The sequence below is a fragment of the Lactuca saligna genome, chromosome 7 (assembly GCF_052625555.1).
Source record: "Lactuca saligna cultivar CGN05327 chromosome 7, ASM5262555v1, whole genome shotgun sequence".
In the NCBI taxonomy this organism is placed as follows: Eukaryota; Viridiplantae; Streptophyta; class Magnoliopsida; order Asterales; family Asteraceae; genus Lactuca; species Lactuca saligna.
In genome coordinates this window covers 2,514,615-2,525,668 of record NC_136423.1, presented here as the reverse complement: position 1 = coordinate 2,525,668, position 11,054 = coordinate 2,514,615, and the positions used below count along the sequence as shown (strand labels likewise).

Below are 11,054 nucleotides of genomic sequence, written 5' to 3'. Positions count from 1 at the left end.
CCCACTAATTTCAAATGCGAACCAACCAAAAATCATCAACCACGTACTTGTGTCACCAAATGCGAACTGAATATCACCATTAAATTCTCCTCGCATTCTATAGATGCGAACACAATCCAGATCTCCGACTCCAAGCTTGCGAAATCAAAATCAATTAACCTCAAACAAATCGTGAACTTCTTATGCGAACTATTTTAACCCACAAAACCAAATGCGAACTCAATTCTTGTCATATGCGAACTGATTTCATAGATGCGAACACAATTGATTTCATATGCGAATCCACATCCATCGATATGAAACCAATACCAGTTACAAGCAATTAGTAGCAACCATCGATCCTCTAATTTTCAATTACTCAGCCTTCGCTTTTCATACAACCCGTCGACCCTGAAAAATCGATAAACACCAAATGTCTCATTTTTAGATCGATTTTCTGATTAAATGTCATATTTGAAGAATGATCGATTTTCTGATTAAATGACCCCATTTTGCGAAGTTGGACCACTTATATTATTTCTTGAAAAGATCAGGTGCCAAATGCGAAACTCTAAGCTTTCTTCCCCAATTCGCATTTATACATTAAAAACTTCGCATTTTCATTCAAATTCTTCGCATCTTGCATCCATCCGTCTTTGAGTTCATTCGCATTTCATCGCATTAACTGAGAAATTAATCAGTTGTCTCATATTCGCATTTCAGTTGTTTGAGAAACCCAGATACGAACCCAAATGCGAAACCCACTAATTTCAAATGCGAACCAACCAAAAATCATCAACCACGTACTTGTGTCACCAAATGCGAACTGAATATCACCATTAAATTCTCCTCGCATTCTATAGATGCGAACACAATCCAGATCTCCGACTCCAAGCTTGCGAAATCAAAATCAATTAACCTCAAACAAATCGTGAACTTCTTATGCGAACTGTTTTGACCCACAAAACCAAATGCGAACTCAATTCTTGTCATATGCGAACTGATTTCATAGATGCGAACACAATTGATTTCATATGCGAATCCACATCCATCGATATGAAACCAATACCAGTTACAAGCAATTAGTAGCAACCATCGATCCTCTAATTTTCAATTACTCAGCCTTCGCTTTTCATACAACCCGTCGACCCTGAAAAATCGATAAACACCAAATGTCTCATTTTTAGATCGATTTTCTGATTAAATGTCATATTTGAAGAATGATCGATTTTCTGATTAAATGACCCCATTTTGCGAAGTTGGACCACTTATATTATTTCTTGAAAAGATCAGGTGCCAAATGCGAAACTCTAAGCTTTTGTCACACCCCCAAACCAAGGATGGCGGAAACGTCTGGGGGTGGAGGACTTCATGTACAGTATCACAACAACGTGTATAATAGTGTTCAAAGTAAAAACAACCACCATAAATATAATTGCAAAAGTTACACCAAAGTATATGTTTACATGTTTCAAAAGCAATTACATTATGATGACAAAATAAATTTGTTGACGGTTTAGCGTCCCATCCTCAAAGCGATGAAGTTTGCCTGTTTCACTGATTTCCTGAGAATACAAGTAGTTTTAAAAAGTGTCAACACAAAGGTTGGTGAGTTCATAAGAGCTTTGTTTGAAGTAGAAACCGCTTTTCCTTGAAAAATCGATATAGTTTGATTTCCAGAAAATCCAATATTTTCTTAGTTAAGTATGAATAGAAATATTCCTATATGATGCATTAATGAACCCTAGAATGACCCGTAGAGTTCCTCTATAATCGTCCAGTGTATATAAGTTATATGAGATTTAAATTAGATAAAACGTTGAATATAGTGGGTCTGCCCTAGGTCCACAACCCAACGAGGAACAGGAGATGAGGCGGGCACCACCAATTCTAGGCCAACCAAGACTAAATTCTCATGACTCAAACATATACACTCAGCGACTATAGTTGAAGTCTAACAATTCTAGAGGAAGAATAGTTTTAATATCAATATAACTTTGTATAGAGACCCGGTACTTTGTATCTGTACCTCTTTTTGTATAGAGACCCGGTACTTTGTATTTGTACCCATAGAGATAAAAGGTGATTTTAAATCAACATAAAACTCATTTAGGTTTTAAAAATAAAATCCCGTAAACTTATGGATTGTTCCCTATGTGAGCCGTTATAATCATACTATGACTATGTGAACCTGCCACGACGTTCTCAGTGTCGCGAAAAATGAAATGACATTTGTCACCCGTAGACCTGCAGGTCCCACTGTAGCTAGCAGCGAGGTGTGGGGTGTCAATCCCAATATAGATCTATATACAAGTATCACGTTCTCCCTCCAGGAGATTCTGATTATAACTACCAGGAATTATATCCCGCACTCGGACGTACGGGGAGAGAGAGTCTCACAATGGTTATATCCCTATGTGAGTCGCTATAATCATACTATGACTATGTGAACCTGCCACGACGTTCTCAGTGTCGTGAAAAATGAAATGACATTTGTCACCCGTAGACCTGCAGGTCCAACTGTAGCTAGCAGAAAGGTGTGGGGTGTCAAACCCAATATAGATCTATATACAAGTATCACGTTCTCCCTCCAGGAGATTCTGATTATAACTACCAGGAATTATATCCCGCACTCGGACGTACGGGGAGAGAGAGTCTCACAATGTAGGATAACAAGTTTACGTTAATTGTGTGTGAATATAAATATTTCTTGTATGAATGTACCTTTCTTGTACGAGTGCGTAGAGTGATGTATCATAAACTATACCTATTATAGTTTATCTAAAATGTATGTAATATGTATGAATCCTTTTATGGAAATGTATTAGTGTTGTGAATTTATCAAACCATAGATTAACTTTCGTGAAATGTGTGCGAATAGAAATCTTTCTTGTATGAATGTACCCTTCTTGTACGAGTGCGTAGAGTGATGTATCATAAACTATACCTATTATAGTTTATCTACAATGTATGTAATATGTATGAATCCTTTTATGGAAATGTATTAGTGTTGTGAATTTATTGAAACTATTCTTTTTATAGTTAAATAATACGTGTTCCAAAATGAATGGATAATGTTTAATATGAATGTCTTTGTTTCAGTTCATAATGATAAACTAACTAGGAAACTCATTCAAACATTAAAACTTATGATTATACACTTTGCTCAACATAATACAAAGTGTTATGATATTTACATGCTGTTGGTAAAATTTAGCAATTCTGCCCTGTTTTGGAAAAATCATAGAAAAATCATGCGAAGTCGAAAACTGGATCCGTAAATTCTGAGAGTTCACAAAATGTGTCTAGTTTACTCATAAATTTTATCAAAATTTATAATGACCTCTAACTTGGGTGAAAAAGTCCATAATCACAGACTGGTCCGGATTGTTGTTTGAAATGATAGGCAGTTTTGTAAAAATCACCATAAATTGTAGAAAAATCTCATGGAGATGTGCAAGTAGTCATTTTAAAGCTAAAAACTTGAACTATTTGCACCTTGTACAGTTTTGAAAACAAAAATGTTTAAGATGCCCAAAACAGTCCGTGAATGGAGTTGAACTTTTCTGATGAAGGCTGTTAGAAAAATTTAGATATGTTCTTAGTGTTTTAACTTGTATTCCCCCCCTGAAAACTTGAGAAAACATGAAAATGTAGGGGTATGAACTCACCTTAAGTGATTTCAGTAGGTAAGTGTTGGAGAAGGAAAGTGTTCAACCCAAGAACACTTGAAGAATCACTTGAAGATTCGAAGATCTAACACAATTATGAGAGAGTTTGTCTAAGATATCCATGATTTGAGTGGTAATAAACGAGATAATCACAAAGAGAATGGATTATGCTTACCAAATGTGGAGGAAAAACTCGAGATCAGCCCTTGAATCTCGAATTTCTAGAGAGAGAAAGTGAGAGAGGAAAGAGTTTGATCTTCTTGTGAAATGAGAGTAAATGAGATGATGTGAGGAGAGAGGATGAATAATCAGCCCTCAAAAACGTGGGAGGAGGGATAATTGAGTGTAAGGGAACATTGATGTGACATAGGTAAGGTGGGAAGGTATGGCTGGTCATAGAGTGATTGTGGAGTTGTTGATGCTCATTTTGCGAAAGTAAAACAATCGAGTGTTCGCATCTATGAGTCAATTTGAAGTCAATTGGGTTAATATTCGCATATGGGTTCAACATATGAATTTTTGATTTCGCAAGTTTAGAGTTCAAGAACTAAACTGTGTTCGCATCTGGAATGAAAATTTTGTGAATCGCATTCGATTAATTAGCTTAAAATGCGAAGGTGATAAATGCGAAGGGATGCGAAGGGTGTAAAAATGAAGATGCGAAGTATTTCACAATAGAATGCGAATTGGGGAAGAAAACAGAAGATTTCAAATATTGTCCCTGGAGTTTCGCATTTTTGGAAATAAATACTCAACTTCGCAAATGGGGTCATAAAATGATGAAATTGCAGAATTTTCAAAGAGATAAATGCGAAGGGATGCGAAGGGTGTAAGAATGAAGATGCGAAGTATTTCACAGTAGAATGCGAATTGGGGAAGAAAACAGAAGATTTCAAATATTGTCCCTGGAGTTTCGCATTTTTGGAAATAAATACTCAACTTCGCAAATGGGGTCATAAAATGATGAAGTTGCAGAATTTTTAAAGAGATAAATGCGAAGGGATGCGAAGGGTGTAAGAATGAAGATGCGAAGTATTTCACAGTAGAATGCGAATTGGGGAAGAAAACAGAAGATTTCAAATATTGTCCCTGGAGTTTCGCATTTTTGGAAATAAATACTCAACTTCGCAAATGGGGTCATAAAATGATGAAGTTGCAGAATTTTTAAAGAGATAAATGCGAAGGGATGCGAAGGGTGTAAGAATGAAGATGCGAAGTATTTCACAATAGAATGCGAATTGGGGAAGAAAACAGAAGATTTCAAATATTGTCCCTGGAGTTTCGCATTTTTGGAAATAAATACTCAACTTCGCAAATGGGGTCATAAAATGATGAAGTTGCAGAATTTTTATAGAGATCTAGTTGTACGTACTTTTCGATTCATGTTTTCTTGTTAGAGTAGCGACTTGTTTAGTAAATACTGAGCGTAAGTCCAAGCACACACGGGTTAGTGGAGCTGACCGGTTTGACTTGTTGACTTTATTTGACTTTGAATTGACCAGAATTTGACGGTTGTCACATCATCCCCCCGTTAAAGGGAATTTCGTCCCGAAATTTGCACTTCGAATGGGGATCTAGGAATTTAGAGGAAAGATGGGGATGACTTTTCGTAGCACAAGAATTTGATTATGGTGAGGAATGACCCGCCCGGTGTCACATGATTACTACAATGCATGCTTTAATCGATGCTAGATTTATCATATAAAGAAATTCGGGATTTAAATGTCGATGTTAGAAACACGTACTGATATTTGCGGGCAGTTCCGGAGTGGTTTCTCCTGCGGTAGTGATCCTTAGTATCCTCCCGTCTGCACCAGAGTTCTTTATGATTGGACAGTCCTTTCTAAGGTGCCCAATCTCGCCGCATTGATGACATATCTGGCTTACACTAGCATTGGTGGTGGAAGTGAGGTGTTTAGTTAGAGTTACATGGACACGGGTGCCCTCCTCATTCATCCACTTCGAAACTTTCCTTTTATGGGGTCCGGTTTTCCCATCAACCTTGTGTGCAGGGTTTGTCCCGATGCCAGGGATTTGAGGAATTGGTCGTGCTGCTGCTGAAGGGGCAGGAGTTGCCGCTTGTTGCTGTTGCATGGCAAGTCTTTGGGATCGTTGACGCTCCTTTTGAGCTCGACGATTTCGTTTCCTCTTCTCGGTTTTACGACTTTGTATGTCCGAGACTGTTGTCCTTTGTTGGCTTCCAAGATTGATACAACAATCGAAATTTTCAATTCCCTTGTCAGTCGTGGTTGCGTCGTTAGTGTGGAGGTTTGTAAGGACAGTTGTCACAGCAACTGTTACCGCGGCTTGAAATGTTGCGGCGTCGTTATGAAGGTTAGGGGCTTCATTGTTCGGCTGACTATTTCTGGATGATGACATGTCTCTGAATTATTTTGGTTCTGACTAAAGATACGTTATTATACATGAAAACTTAACATATACACATTATGATATAACCAAGACTGGGCGGATAGTAAAATGTGTGATTCTCCTTTAGTTTCACATCCCAACGAGGAAAAGAAACTAGGTTAGAAATCTCATATTCTATTTTCTACCAAGTCTTCGTTGTATATAACTGGGGAATGTATATGTGAGGAAATCATAACAAATAACATTCTTATTAATCCCACTTGAAGAACTAGAATTTCTAGTAAGGGCTATCATTGAACCTAGATGTATTTCGATTGTCCACCTATAGAGTAGAAGTAAGATCAGAGAATGATCTAATGACGTTTGTCGTTCAAACCGGGTTCCATTGGTTGGTGAATAACATGATTCAACCTTTGAAAGAAATTGGGAACGATCTCGGAGCCAAATTACTCTAGTCCAACAACTTGACTAAAGTGGGCTTCAGATAGACTCATCAGGAAGTATTTGAACAAAGAGTGTCACGGAATTATTCTGACTGAGAACGTCATTGATGTCTAAGATGTAGCAAATTGGGGAAAATTGACCTTGGAGAGGGTCTTACATCACATCCGAAGCAGGAGAGTTTTGGCCGCCTCAAGGCCTAACTAAAAGTACTTACAGTACAAGATGGTTTCACATAGGATGCCACATAGGACATAGATAGGGAAAAGAAAAATTCCTTGTTAATAGGGAAAGGAAGTAAGGCATCTACTACTGGCGGCGATCATCCCTTTGGTGAACCCTCAGTTCAACTAGTTGCCTCTCCATATCAGGCAGGTGCCTTTTGTATACCCTCTGGTGTACTCAGAGTTCTATAACTTCGGTTCGTGTTTCAGCCTGTGCTCGCAGCAAGGTTTCAGGGTCTCTCTTAGACAATTCACGAGTGTGCTCAAGGCGATTGGTGCGGATCGTATGTATTCTTGCATTTGCATCAACCTCTGCGGTACTATGGAGAGTTGTTCTACCCAGAATCTCGTTTCGGGCAACTCTATGGACCAGGATTGGAAAAATTGTATCTGTTGAGCTTCCTTCGTTTATGTTGTAGAAGCTTCGTTCTCTATTAAACGACATGTGTTGGTCTTGTTCTTTGCTCCAGGTTTCCGATCACTCTACCCAAGGAGGCGTCAAGCCTTGAAAAGTTGGACAAGGGTTAGGATTCGGAACAAGAGTCATCGGGGTTAAGTTCTCCACTTTAGGGTCGGAGTCAGAACCATCAGCATAGCCTTCAGCTTGGTGACCATCTACAGGGGTTGGGTAATCATTCTCTGGCTCCTCTCCGAGCCATTTGGTATTGTCGTGGTTAGGGTAGTATGGGTCGTCGTGTGGATGGAATCCAGCCATGATATCTTCGCGAGAAATGGGGATATAAGAAATAATTAAGCAAACGTACTAATTAGCTAATTATACGAGGATCTTTATCAGGTACTTCAACAAATTGTTTAGTGCATACGAATTATATGTATTCGGGACAGGATAGACCTTCGAATAAGCGACCCTAACTCTAAATCCCCAATCCAACGAGAACAGGAAGTAGAGCAAAGATCCACAGATTCTAAGTCTATGACGTCCTGGATACATAAAATTTTAATGTATCCACTAAGCAACTATTGACCTATTGATAAAGATCTATTTAGTTCTCACATATGTAATTTTAATAATGCCAAAATACCCCTATGGTATTTCATTGTGGTAGTGTTGGTAAGTTTTTAGACCTGTTGCCACATCACAACCATTCTTGGGCGTATGCTAATCACTCCTCGGACCAGCATAGTTGATCAGGCTATGCTATTCCCAAGACTGATCATACATCCCCAGGCTTACCTGTGATATCCAACAATCATTACTTTTGTTTTGTCCTAAAATGATGCTGACCTTAGTATGTATGCATGCATGTATACTTTTAACAAAAGTTATTTATTCTTAAAGGTATAGTGGTTTTGAAATCTTAAAATCAGAGACCTTAGTCCCAATGCATTTATAGTTTGTATATCTTATGTGGTTCGATATACTTAGTTCACTATAAACAATGCTCTGATACCAATCTGTCACACCCCCAAACCAAGGATGGCGGAAACGTCTGGGGGTGGAGGACTTCATGTACAGTATCACAACAACGTGTATAATAGTGTTCAAAGTAAAAACAACCACCATAAATATAATTGCAAAAGTTACACCAAAGTATATGTTTACATGTTTCAAAAGCAATTACATTATGATGACAAAATAAATTTGTTGACGGTTTAGCGTCCCATCCTCAAAGCGATGAAGTTTGCCTGTTTCACTGATTTCCTGAGAATACAAGTAGTTTTAAAAAGTGTCAACACAAAGGTTGGTGAGTTCATAAGAGCTTTGTTTGAAGTAGAAACCGCTTTTCCTTGAAAAATCGATATAGTTTGATTTCCAGAAAATCCAATATTTTCTTAGTTAAGTATGAATAGAAATATTCCTATATGATGCATTAATGAACCCTAGAATGACCCGTAGAGTTCCTCTATAATCGTCCAGTGTATATAAGTTATATGAGATTTAAATTAGATAAAACGTTGAATATAGTGGGTCTGCCCTAGGTCCACAACCCAACGAGGAACAGGAGATGAGGCGGGCACCACCAATTCTAGGCCAACCAAGACTAAATTCTCATGACTCAAACATATACACTCAGCGACTATAGTTGAAGTCTAACAATTCTAGAGGAAGAATAGTTTTAATATCAATATAACTTTGTATAGAGACCCGGTACTTTGTATCTGTACCTCTTTTTGTATAGAGACCCGGTACTTTGTATTTGTACCCATAGAGATAAAAGGTGATTTTAAATCAACATAAAACTCATTTAGGTTTTAAAAATAAAATCCCGTAAACTTATGGATTGTTCCCTATGTGAGCCGTTATAATCATACTATGACTATGTGAACCTGCCACGACGTTCTCAGTGTCGCGAAAAATGAAATGACATTTGTCACCCGTAGACCTGCAGGTCCCACTGTAGCTAGCAGCGAGGTGTGGGGTGTCAATCCCAATATAGATCTATATACAAGTATCACGTTCTCCCTCCAGGAGATTCTGATTATAACTACCAGGAATTATATCCCGCACTCGGACGTACGGGGAGAGAGAGTCTCACAATGGTTATATCCCTATGTGAGTCGCTATAATCATACTATGACTATGTGAACCTGCCACGACGTTCTCAGTGTCGTGAAAAATGAAATGACATTTGTCACCCGTAGACCTGCAGGTCCAACTGTAGCTAGCAGAAAGGTGTGGGGTGTCAAACCCAATATAGATCTATATACAAGTATCACGTTCTCCCTCCAGGAGATTCTGATTATAACTACCAGGAATTATATCCCGCACTCGGACGTACGGGGAGAGAGAGTCTCACAATGTAGGATAACAAGTTTACGTTAATTGTGTGTGAATATAAATATTTCTTGTATGAATGTACCTTTCTTGTACGAGTGCGTAGAGTGATGTATCATAAACTATACCTATTATAGTTTATCTAAAATGTATGTAATATGTATGAATCCTTTTATGGAAATGTATTAGTGTTGTGAATTTATCAAACCATAGATTAACTTTCGTGAAATGTGTGCGAATAGAAATCTTTCTTGTATGAATGTACCCTTCTTGTACGAGTGCGTAGAGTGATGTATCATAAACTATACCTATTATAGTTTATCTACAATGTATGTAATATGTATGAATCCTTTTATGGAAATGTATTAGTGTTGTGAATTTATTCAAACTATTCTTTTTATAGTTAAATAATACGTGTTCCAAAATGAATGGATAATGTTTAATATGAATGTCTTTGTTTCAGTTCATAATGATAAACTAACTAGGAAACTCATTCAAACATTAAAACTTATGATTATACACTTTGCTCAACATAATACAAAGTGTTATGATATTTACATGCTGTTGGTAAAATTTAGCAATTCTGCCCTGTTTTGGAAAAATCATAGAAAAATCATGCGAAGTCGAAAACTGGATCCTTAAATTCTGAGAGTTCACAAAATGTGTCTAGTTTACTCATAAATTTTATCAAAATTTATAATGACCTCTAACTTGGGTGAAAAAGTCCATAATCACAGACTGGTCCGGATTGTTGTTTGAAATGATAGGCAGTTTTGTAAAAATCACCATAAATTGTAGAAAAATCGCATGGAGATGTGCAAGTAGTCATTTTAAAGCTAAAAACTTGAACTATTTGCACCTTGTACAGTTTTGAAAACAAAAATGTTTAAGATGCCCAAAACAGTCCGTGAATGGAGTTGAACTTTTCTGATGAAGGCTGTTAGAAAAATTTAGATATGTTCTTAGTGTTTTAACTTGTATTCCCCCCCTGAAAACTTGAGAAAACATGAAAATGTAGGGGTATGAACTCACCTTAAGTGATTTCAGTAGGTAAGTGTTGGAGAAGGAAAGTGTTCAACCCAAGAACACTTGAAGAATCACTTGAAGATTCGAAGATCTAACACAACTATGAGAGAGTTTGTCTAAGATATCCATGATTTGAGTGGTAATAAACGAGATAATCACAAAGAGAATGGATTATGCTTACCAAATGTGGAGGAAAAACTCGAGATCAGCCCTTGAATCTCGAATTTCTAGAGAGAGAAAGTGAGAGAGGAAAGAGTTTGATCTTCTTGTGAAATGAGAGTAAATGAGATGATGTGAGGAGAGAGGATGAATAATCAGCCCTCAAAAACGTGGGAGGAGGGATAATTGAGTGTAAGGGAACATTGATGTGACATAGGTAAGGTGGGAAGGTATGGCTGGTCATAGAGTGATTGTGGAGTTGTTGATGCTCATTTTGCGAAAGTAAAACAATCGAGTGTTCGCATCTATGAGTCAATTTGAAGTCAATTGGGTTAATATTCGCATATGGGTTCAACATATGAATTTTTGATTTCGCAAGTTTAGAGTTCAAGAACTAAACTGTGTTCGCATCTGGAATGAAAATTTTGTGAATCGCATTCGATTAAT

The 11,054-nt window shown here is 37.5% G+C and overlaps 2 long non-coding RNA genes across 2 annotated transcripts; both read right to left on the bottom strand.

Moving 5' to 3' along the window:
* Nucleotides 1–1,383: 1,383 nt before the first annotated feature.
* On the bottom strand, nt 1,384–4,003 carry LOC145007601 (uncharacterized). The gene is made up of 3 exons (XR_013663003.1): nt 3,826–4,003; nt 3,651–3,735; nt 1,384–1,544 (listed from the first exon to the last, which is right to left on the bottom strand). It is a non-coding gene; the product is annotated as an uncharacterized LOC145007601 (long non-coding RNA).
* A 4,184-nt stretch (nt 4,004–8,187) lies between these two features.
* Nucleotides 8,188–10,807, bottom strand: LOC145007602 (uncharacterized). Its single transcript, XR_013663004.1, has 3 exons — nt 10,630–10,807; nt 10,455–10,539; nt 8,188–8,348 (listed from the first exon to the last, which is right to left on the bottom strand). It is a non-coding gene; the product is annotated as an uncharacterized LOC145007602 (long non-coding RNA).
* Nucleotides 10,808–11,054: the final 247 nt, after the last annotated feature.